Source organism: Oncorhynchus masou, chromosome 30 (genome assembly GCF_036934945.1).
Source record: "Oncorhynchus masou masou isolate Uvic2021 chromosome 30, UVic_Omas_1.1, whole genome shotgun sequence".
NCBI classification, from domain to species: domain Eukaryota; kingdom Metazoa; phylum Chordata; class Actinopteri; order Salmoniformes; family Salmonidae; genus Oncorhynchus; species Oncorhynchus masou.
In genome coordinates, this window is record NC_088241.1 from 56,247,150 (window position 1) to 56,258,340 (window position 11,191).

The 11,191-nt window shown below is 43.3% G+C and overlaps 1 pseudogene; it reads left to right on the forward strand.

Annotated features, from left to right (window-relative positions):
- Positions 1-640: 640 nt before the first annotated feature.
- On the forward strand, positions 641-10,229 carry LOC135521671 (tripartite motif-containing protein 55-like; annotated as a pseudogene).
- Positions 10,230-11,191: the final 962 nt, after the last annotated feature.

Consider the following 11,191-nt stretch of genomic DNA (forward strand, 5'->3'; position numbering starts at 1 on the left):
TTGAGTTGCTTTCCCATTAATTCTCCTCCCCCCCTAAAAAAAAAGTGACATTAAAATGCAGATTTTCAGCCCGCCGCATGATATTCAATGAATGAATGTGTTTGGGGCTGCCCGGGCCTATGATTTACTCAACATTATCGCCTATGTTTGAGACCGATGCATGGCCATTGCTGTGGTGAGAGAGAGAGAAGCACTCCTGTATCTCTCTCAGAACTAGACAGATTCTCTCTCTATGATCTCGCTCCCTCTCTCTTCTAGACATGAGCCTGCAACTGTCATCTCTCCAGCATTGCACTTGATCATTTATTTCCTGATAGAATCATAGCCGTGGGAAGGGTTCTGGAGGTTCTGGAGGTGCAGCAGCACCCCTGATTCATTTAAATACATTTGCCGAAGTTATAGAATTACTGCTCTCAGTTCAGAAATAAATACAATTATTCAGAATACTAAACCAGGAGTAGGCCTGAAATTTAACCACAGATGACCAATAGCTTCTTTAAAAAAATAGCGTAGCTGTGGATTGTGTTGATGTAGCCATACCACAAGGCATTATAGAACATGTGCCAAATCTGTCAGTGAACAGCATGCAGCCAGAACAAGTCTTTCGCAATATTTAAAATACAATCGCGGGAAAACACAGATGGGAAGGTAAATGTCTGCTACTTAAAAGAGAAGACTCTAATATGACCGTTGACTAGCAAAATATTTGATCAACTTCCCGATAGGTCTATTGAGCAGACATTGTTCGCCAGCGAGTGAGCTGTGCATCATTGAGTGAGTCAGTGAAAGCTTTTTGATTTGTTCCATCTGCCTGGAAACATTTACCAAAACAGGGGTCATTTTACCGTGGCAACACAACCTCTGTAGAAAGTGTGCCAATGATATATTTCAGGTAAAGTAGGCCTGCAATTATATTGGAGCATTGGAAAGTATTTTAGAGAATACTAGTATGTGATAGAACTATAGATTAAACTGTGTCTACGCATTATCCATATGCTATTACAGTTTATTCCAACTGCTTACACACGTTTTCAAAACTGTCTCCTTTTTTCAAAACTCTACACACAATTCCCAAAACTGCACACACAAAATGCAAAATGGCTCACATCTCCTTCACAATGTAACACTGCATTCAAAATGCCATAACCACACGTCAGAATGAAGCATTTGCATCAAATGGCAAACACTGCTTTGTTAACACTTGTTCTAAATCTAAAGCTCTTTGGTCTTTCATGGGCTTATATCTACATTTCAATACAATGTTCTAGAGTGAAAGCAATCTGCTGAGAGGGGTAACAAGTACACTGTAAACACCAATCCAATGTAGAAACAGAAAATATTTATTAGGCCAAACATTACTGTTGTATACAGTAGCATACAACAAAAACATAAACATATGTAAACCAAAAGTATATTCTTTATAATACAGTAAAGAACACAATTGTGTGTGGGGGGGGTCCCGGGGGGGCAGTCCAGGAATTGGTGGGGGGGGGCAGTCACCAGTGCTAAGCTACGCTTCATCTCTTCTCCGGCCTGGGTCTGGCCACAATACGTTTCTCTTGCCAAACGTCCCACATCACAAGATACGTTTTCTCTTGCCAAACATGGAGGGAAGTATCTCCTAGCATGGCGTATCCAACCTTGGACAGAGGCAACCTCTATGTTCCCACATGGAGGGAAGTATCTCCTAGCATGGCGTATCCAACCTTGGACAGAGGCAACCTCTATGTCCCCATATGCGTCCTCCATTGCCTGGAGAAGCGGCATGCGGGCATAGGGTTGGCGATCATACACTTTCCAGCGCCAGGCTGAGAAGAATTCCTCTATGGGATTTAGAAAAGGTGAATATGGGGGTAGGTACAAAACTACATCCAGAAATGTGAGCATATGGCCGGTGTTGTACGGACCCAGTGTGGCGTTGTGATGGAGGACCCCGTTTTGAGTGATGGCAGCACACATAGTTATATTACCCCCACGCTGTCCAGGGACATTGGTAATTGCCCTCTGTCCTATTACATATCTTCCGCGGCGCCTGGTTTTGGTGAGGTTGAAGCCAACCTCATCCACATAAATAAATTCATGGCGAATTACATGGGCATCCAGCTCCAATACTCTCTGTAAGAGACAAAAGGATATACAGATGAGTAAATATGGTCTGAAGTACTGGAAGTAGTGTTGCATACCTCTACAAAGTCATGTCACATATTCTTGACTCGGTCAGAGTTTCTCTCAAATGGCACCTTGTAAAGTTGTTTCATCGTCACTCGGTGCTGTTGGAGGATGCATTGTATGGTCGACAGGCTTACAGCATTGATGTTGTTAAATATGGTGTCATTATTCAAGATATGCTCTCTTATCTCTCGAATCCTAATTGCATTGTTGGCCAAAACCATATTTATAATTGCAGTCTCTTGTACATCTGTAAACAAGCGTCCTCGTCCTCCATGATGTCTTTGCCTTTCCACTCTGTATCTATACAGAGTGGAATTCAAAGGTGGTGGCGCAGTGGTTAAGGGCCTCCACCGGCTGTGCCACCAGGTGGGTTTGCGCAGGCTCTGTGGTGGGAGGTCTGTGGGGCGATGCACAATAGGCCTAGCATCGTCCGGATTAGGGAGGGTTTGGCCGGTAGGGATATCCTTGTCTCATCGCGCACCAGCGACTCCTGTGGTGGGCCGGGCGCATTCCACGCTAACCAAGGTTGCCAGGTGCACATTGTTTCCTCTGACACATTGGTGCGGCTGGCTTCTGGGTTGGATGCATTACATTACATTTAAGTCATTTAGCAGACGCTCTTATCCAGAGCGACTTACAAATTGGGTGCGTGCTGTGTTAAGGGTTGGGTTGTGTATCGGAGGACGCATGACTTTCAACCTTTGTCTCTCACGAGCCTGTACGGGAGTTGTAGCGATGAGACAAGATAGTAGCTACTAACATACCGTAAAAAAAGAATTCAAACAGTATGTGTTCAGCATAGGAACTGCAAACAATGTACAAAAAAATGTAGTACAGCATGATAACCAACCTCATTCATTCAATGCAGTGGATGGCTTAGAGTTTATGCAATAGTCAGCTATTTTACAGTACAGTATAGTCATGACTATTTTAGCATTAGATAGTTGCATACCTGTTCTGATTTCTGAAGGTTTGAATTATGGACGCCACTGTAAATTCACTGTAAATCAACTCAAGTTGGGCTGGACTCTCAGTCCAGCTTCTCTCATGGTCAAACCGTGGTTGATCACATGATCAACAAGTGTTGCCCTAATCTCATCAGAGATTCCTTCTCTTCTTTGCCCTCGTCCTCTTCTTCCTATTCCTCTCCCTCCTACTCCTCTTGCTCTCTGTCCATTGTTGGCATCCATTGTTCAAAACAGGTCATCTGACCTTTGACCTATTTATAGGCCTATACTACAGTAAAGCAGTGATTGGTTAATGATCAGTTAAGCTATTAGTGTTTGCACATGTGAGGAGTGTGTGTGTGACCAGGTGAATAAGTGTAGCATTTTGATTGGTTGTGTTTGGAAAAGGAAGCAAGTCACTTCCTGTTAGATTTTTTTGTTTTAGGTAGAGAATTGTGTGTAGTGTTTTGAATTGACAACTGCAATTGACAACTGAATCAAATGATGAGAAATAGCTTATGGTTTTGGATATTTGGTATGTAGCTTTGCACTTTGAGTGAGAGGTTTCAAAAATCGTGTGACATGAAAAGATTTTGTGCGTAAGCAGATGGAAAAAACTGTATTTGTTTGTCTATATCTATAACAACTAGTTTGACTGTATTTTGGGGGATGTTGTTTTTGTTTGATTCTTGTCTCAGCACTGAGACTACAGGTGTAAGATCTTAATTTGATCACCCTTTTGTTGCAGGGAATTTCCTGCACAGCAAGAAATGTAGTGTATTCAATGTTTAAAGGCATTTACATGTTGTAATTTCCACTAAACATTTTCAGACTTGATTTGCCCTTACCAGAAATGTATCAACCCCTACACAATAATTCACATTTCCTGTTGCTGCAGGGTCAAATTAAGATCCCACATCTGTATGTACTGTAGCCTTCCTCAGATCCTCTGTATTGTTCTCATTTTATGCTTTGTATTATCTTGTTGCCACGAGCCATTCCAGTGTTCAATCTCAGCTTTGTACATCCATGTAATTTTGTGTAGCCTCAAATGTGACTTCAGTTTTCACATGAAATAGTAGCCATAAGCAATAATATGTGTTACATTTTGTCTACATTATATTATGCCTCTGTCTGTTCTATCCTGTCTAGGCCTCCAACCCATACCTCCCAACCAGAGGAGGGTCAGTGACCTCCGGTGGCCGTTTACGGTGCCTGTCCTGCAGGCACAAGGTGGTCCTGGACCGCCACGGGTTCTACAGGCTCCAGAGGAACCTGCTGGTGGAGAACATCATCGACATGTTCAAACAGGAGTCCACCAGGTGATAGAGTCATACACTGTAGGAGTCCAAAGGAAAAATAATACTTCCGGTATCTGAACTTTGCTTTCCAACCAAGGTGCATGAACAGATGAAAAAACTGAGGGGAAACTATTTGCTCCATGTTCTCGCTAGCTTGTTACAGGTACAGTTCTTATTACAGTAATCATTTAAAAACGTAATTATTAAAGAAAGTAACCACCATCTCAGATAGACACCACCACCACCATCATCACTACCATAAGTGGTCCAATTTGCAGGATCCTAGTATACCAGACTGAAAGCACAGACATCCAGTTACTCAATTTTGTGACTTTCGGCCAAAATCCATTTCTATGTGTAATTTCCTTAGCTTTCCTTATTCCATTACCAGGCTTTAAACTACTTCCAATATGTCACTGAATTTCCTACGAGAAGACAGAATAGTGATTTCTAAAAAGTGTTCAGTTAGGGCATTGAACTGGGAATTCTAAAAGTAGGTCAGTTTAGGGCATTGAACAGTGAGATACTCATCATGATAGCAATGTGACATTTTCTCTTCTGATAGAAATATTAAAAACTCATACAACCTACATGCAAAACGTGTTGAAACTGTTCTCAGGGAAAAGTCCTGGTGCCACTCATACTGAATGTTTTCCTCAATATTTACTCATTTTCTCACCTTGTGTACCAGACCTCCAGGCTGCCTTATAAAGACACATGGTGGCTGGTGAACGTGACTACTAGTAGTTTCTAAACTAGAGTTGATAAACAGATAATGAAATACGGGTGATGTTTTTAACCGGGCAGCAGGTAGCCTAGCGGTTAAGAGCATTGGACCAGTAACCGAAAGGTTGCTGGTTTGAGTCCCCGAGCCGACTAGGTGAAAAATCTGTCAATGTGCCCATGAGCAAGGCACTTAACCCTAATTGCTCTGTAGTGTCTGCTAAGTCACTCAAATGTAGATGGCTCCCTCCAGAAGAAACAGCTGTGACTAGAGCTAAATACAGTCAAGGAAGTATGTAGTTCACAAACATTGCATTTACATGAAGGATTAACTTTTATATTTAACTCCGGTTAAAATAAGTGTGAGGGTTTTTAGTAGTGAGAGTGTCGTCTTATCACTGCTTTGCGGTGGGGGTTTGGAGCTATAAGAATGCATGAGATGAACGCGTTGCTTTTAAGCAGGGTAGGGTAGGTTACTTTCTAAATGTAATCCGTTAGTTACTAGTTAACCTGTCTGAATTCTTTATCAGGAACAGAACCTCTGGTTTACCCACATTTAGTTATGTCATCTCATTACTTTCCATTAGAAGAAGACAAAAAGGATCCATCAAACACATTTGGTGTGTCATCACAGTGGTCTCTGACTTGTGGTCAGACTCGCTCAGGTGGAACAAACTTAAACTTGCGCTTTAAACCGAATGGTGACATAATGTGTGTGTGTGTGTGTGTGTGTGTGTGTGTGTGTGTGTGTGTGTGTGTGTGTGTGTGTGTGTGTGTGTGTGTGTGTGTGTGTGTGTGTGTGTGTGTGTGTTTAGAGAAAGTGTGACTAATGCCTTACTTTGTATTTTTCCTGCAAACATCATTCTGGATTGAAATGTAATCCAATAAGTAATCATCTAGTTTTCCAAAATAATCTGTAATGTACATTTTTTTTTTTGCTGGTAACGTAACTGATTACAGTTACAGTTTTTTGTAATCAGATTACATGTAACTGATTACATACTTTTAAGAATAGGAGTCCAGAGGCAATGTAATCTAGCTCTCTACTGCCCTGTATCCAACAACACGCTTAATGCTTCAGTCTTTATTTCTGAGACACAACTCTCTTCCGCTTGACACAGAGAGAGAGGGAGAGAGAAAGCGAGAGAGAGAGAGAGATGGATGGAATGGAGGGGAAAGGTGCTCTGTGTGTTTGAGGACACTCACTAGCTCGAAAGAGAGAACAAAAGAGAGAAGAAGAGGGATACTTTCTGTGTGTTTTTGAGTGCTTGCTAGTCGGAAAGAGAGTGCGTGTGTATACTGTAGAAAGAAGTGGAGTAGGGACCCTCTAGGGCAACAGAAAAAGGGAGAGAGCGGAGTTGTTGTGTGTCTCCTGTGTTGTGTTGTGTTGGGAGATGGAGGCATTGTGTCTGTCACTCAGCACTGGTGCCCATATGAACCCATAGCCCCGCAGTGAGTCAGAGGGGTGATTCTGTTGGCAAAAGGGGTTCCGCTGCAAGTCAATCACACAATGATATACTTCCAACTGACTTGGTGTGTGTGTGTGGTATGTGGTGTGTGTGGTGTGTATTTGGAGGAAGTGTGACTAATGCCTTGAGGCCTGTACGACACACACAACACTCCATTTAGATACTGTCTGTACAGATGCCCATGGTTCAGGATGTGATGTTACCTATGATCACCTTCTGACTGCATGGTGGGGTGTTCAGTTACCATGGGCAGACAGCCTGAATCTAACCTCAACTAATCAGGAGAGGAAGCCACTATACTATTACAGTAAGATGCACCCCTAGTGTTGGGAGTCTCAGCATGTCTCCTTCCCCCTCCAGCAGCCCTAGGCCAGCGGCCCCAGAGAGGACGGAGGAGCAGGCCATGTGCCAAGAGGACGAGGAGAAGGAGATCAACATCCACTGTGTGACCCACAGCGTGCCCACCTGCTCCATGTGCAAGGTGTTTGGAGCCCACCAGGACTGTGAGGTGGCGCCGCTCAAAAGCATGTACCAGACACAGAAGGTGAGGACTGGCTGATGTAGGAAAACATCTTCTTCAAGACATTTACAGCACAGTAGGTCTACTGGGAAAGTTGCCTCCTGTGTGGAAGTCAGTGCATTGCGAATCACTCAGTGACTGATGTGTCTTGGCTTCTCGTTCCTGTGTGTGTGTGTGTGTGTGTGTGTGTGTGTGTGTGTGTGTGTGTGTGTGTGTGTGTGTGTGTGTGTGTGTGTGTGTGTGTGTGTGTGTGTGTGTGTGTGTGTGTGTGTGTGTGTGTGTGTGTGTGTGTGTGTGTGTGTGTGTGTGTGTACTGCGTGCCCCCAGACGGAGTTGACTGACGGGATAGCGATGATGGTGGGGAACAACGACAGGATCCAGGGCATCATCAGTCAGACCGGCCAGACCATAGAGGTGACTGGCCCAGTGTGGCAGCACCTGTCTTTCTGTCTCTGTCTGTCTGTGTGTCTCTCACACAGCCAGACAACTGAAACCAGGATGTTACTGTAATCAGCCCCCACCCCACCCCATTCCCCACATACACACATACACCTAGACAAATGACTAGGTGTTCTACTGCCTGTGCTGTACTGTCTCACACGAAAAAACACATAGGTTTCCAGAGATTCCTTCTCCCTCACACATACCAAGAAACACACAGAAATGTTACTGCCTTCCCACTCGCTCACACTGAGAAACCAGGAGGAAAACTGATGGGGAGAGAGAGGACACCCCTGATGTGCACACACACACACACACACACACACACACACACACACACACACACACACACACACACACACACACACACACATACACACACACTGGAGTTGATGAGCCAGCTAGTTGCTGTACTGGGGAGGAAACTGGAGCGGCTCCAGTCCCCTCTGTGTTACTCGTGATGGTGTTACTCAGGATTGCCATGTAGAGCTGGGTCGTGTTCAGACCTGGGTCATGTCCACTAGGCACGGAACAGGAGGAAACACTTATGTGTGTCCGTCTGTCTGTCTGGGGTGTGTGTGGTTGCCTGTGTACTGGAGAACGGCAGGAGGCAGAAGTCCCAGGTGTGTGAGAAGTTGGACCATCTGTAAACCATCTTGGAGGAGAGGGAGAGGGACTTAAATTTGAAGTTGGTGGCCGAGCAGGAAGAGAAGCATATAGATTGGTTTAATCAAGATGTACAAAGAGCACCTGGAGCGGAGCTGTAGGACCGTAGAGACAGGCATACAGACCATGGAGTAACCAGAGATGGCCGCCTTCTTACAGGTGACTGCCACAAACACACTTCCGCAACATTCAGGCTTGAATCCTGATTTAGGTTTCACACTGCAAAAGACCTCCTTAAAAAGGGAGTACATTTGCTCCCTAACAGTAATTCTTGATCAAACAAAGTATGTGTTTCATGTATCACATTATTTACAGATCTATAGAGACCACACAGAATAAGGGAAGCCTGACCCTCCGTGTGTGTGTGTCAGGATTGGGGAGGCGTCAAGCACCTCCCACCTGGATAAGGTGGAGCTTGGATATGATGTGATGGATCACTACACTGTTAACTCCTGGAGAGAGGGCAGGGCTCTGCGTAACATCGACTTCATCTCAGGTAGAAAGAGTTTTTCAGTGAAGCGTCTTCTTGGGCGATATAGACAAAAATCCATATCGTGATAAATTGGCTGAATTGATGTGATAACGATAAATAGAACAATAAGTTGATAACATTAATGTGTACAATAGTTTTATTTATTTATTATCCTTTAAACGACTATTACTAGTTTGATAGTTGTAGTGTCACGATCGTCGTATGAAGCGGACCAAAGCGCAGAATGAATACATTCTTTTATTGAACGATGAAAAAACACAAAGTAAACTGAACAAGTTTCCAAAACAAAAAAGACTGTGACTGCTAATGAAACATAGTGCTAAAATGCAACTAGACATAGACAATCACCCACAACCCACAATGACAAAACAGGCTACCGAAAGATAGTTCCCAATCAGAGACATTGACTAACACCTGCCACTGATTGAGAACCATATCAGGCCAAACACAGAAACAGACAAACTAGACATACAACATAGAATGCCCACTCAGATCACACCCTGACCAAACAAAACATATAAACCTACAAAGCAAACTATGGTCAGGGCGTGACAAGTCGCCATCAATTGTCCCAATAAATATCCCCCATATTAGCAAACATTTCATTTCAAACTTCACATTTCTTTAGTATAGGCAACGTGCCTGCGATAAGTGATCTGTATGATCGGTATGGATCATTTCTGGTTTATCGTCCCAGCTCTAGGTCTTCTTGAGTATCCCAGCACACAGATGCTTTGGCATTGAGTCACTCTATGTCTGCCCCTGCACACAGATGCTCTGTCACTGTGTCTCTCTATGTTAATCAGTGATGTATTGTTGTCTCTACCTTCTTTCCCTTTGTGCTGTGCCCAATAATGTTTATACCATGTTTTGCGCTGCTACCATGTTGTTGCTACCATGCTGTGTTGTCATGTGTTGCTGCCTTGCTACTGTATGTTGTTGTCTTAGGTCTCTCGAAAATGTAGTGTTGTGTTGTCTCTCTTGTCGTCATGTCGTCGTGTTTTGTCCTATATTTTTTTTAATCCCAGGCCCCGTCCCCGCAGGAGGCCTTTTGCCTTTTGGTACGCTGTCATTGTAAATAACAATTTGTTCATAACTGACTTGTCTGGTTAAATAAAGGTCAAATAAAAATAAATAAAAGTCTCTGCACACAGAGGCTATGTCATCGTCAACATCTCAGGTCCTAGAGGGATGAGGGGGTGCATCTCAATTGTCAACATCTCAGGTCCTAGAGGGATGGGTGGGTACATCTCAATTACAAACATCTCAGGTCCTAAAGGGATGGGGGTGGCGCATCTCAATTGTCTTGTGTGATTTCCTTTCCTTGTTTTCTGTGTGTCATCTTTATTGATCTGAAAACAGGCTAGGTAAAAGCAACATTAAGCTTTCCATAGATGCTGTTTTTCTTCATTCATCCCTCACTTCCATATCCCTCTGTCTGTAGATGACGAAAATGAGTGTGAGGAGGTAGATGGTGGAGAAGCCTCTAGATGCTGATCAAATGTCAATTTTGAGTTTTCCCCCTAATGCAGGGTTCCCCAACTGGCCGAAAAAGACTGTAAAAAAACACCAGCAAGTCAGCTCCATGTGATTTTAATTTGGGAAATCTGTTCCAAAGTATTCCTACGCGTAGTAGAGAGATATATGGCCATATACAAATGTAAACAAGGTTTTATGTTTTTGTCAAGTATTGTATCTGTTTGGGCTTCTTGCGGTCAATTTGCAATCTACAAATTATTTGTAGTTAAGTTACAGCCCCCTGACCATCCGCTCAATAACAAATTGTCCCACGGCTGTATCGAGTTGATGATCCCTGCCCTAATGGTTAAGGTTAGGAGTGGGAGAGGGAGAGGAAAAGCTGATCCGTGATCAGTGCTTATTGCCAACAACCTGGAGCATACCTGCACAGGTGATAGACTTATCATTCTGGCACAAAACTTTCCTGGGACTTCCTCCCAAGTCTGTGGTTGGATGCAGCTGGACATGGACATGTTTTTTGCCCAATAGGAGTGCATTTCAGGACTTGGAGTCAGGAAGTTCACTATGGGAAAACTTTTTTGCCTGATTAAATTCATGTCTGAGTCTACCTATTTAAATAAAAAAGGAATGTACTACCAGTGTTTTTGTTTTGTTTTTTCAAAAGGAGTGGCTTGTGGCTTGTTTTAGCGTTCCCTCAGACTGCCGTTGTAGCACTTGCAGCAGTGCTGTTTTTTAATGAAGTTGGCAAGATGCCACCGTCTGATCTACATCATTAGAGAATATCATAGGCTGAACATCTCAAACAAGAACTTTTGGAGGATTTTTATGGTTTTTGCCTTTTTATGTCTTTGTTTTTAATGAAGAAGTATTCAAATCAAATCAAATGTATTTATAATTTATTTATATAGCCCTTCAGCTGATATCTCAAAGTGCTGTACAGAAACCCAGCCTAAAACCCCAAACAGCAAGCAATGCAGGTG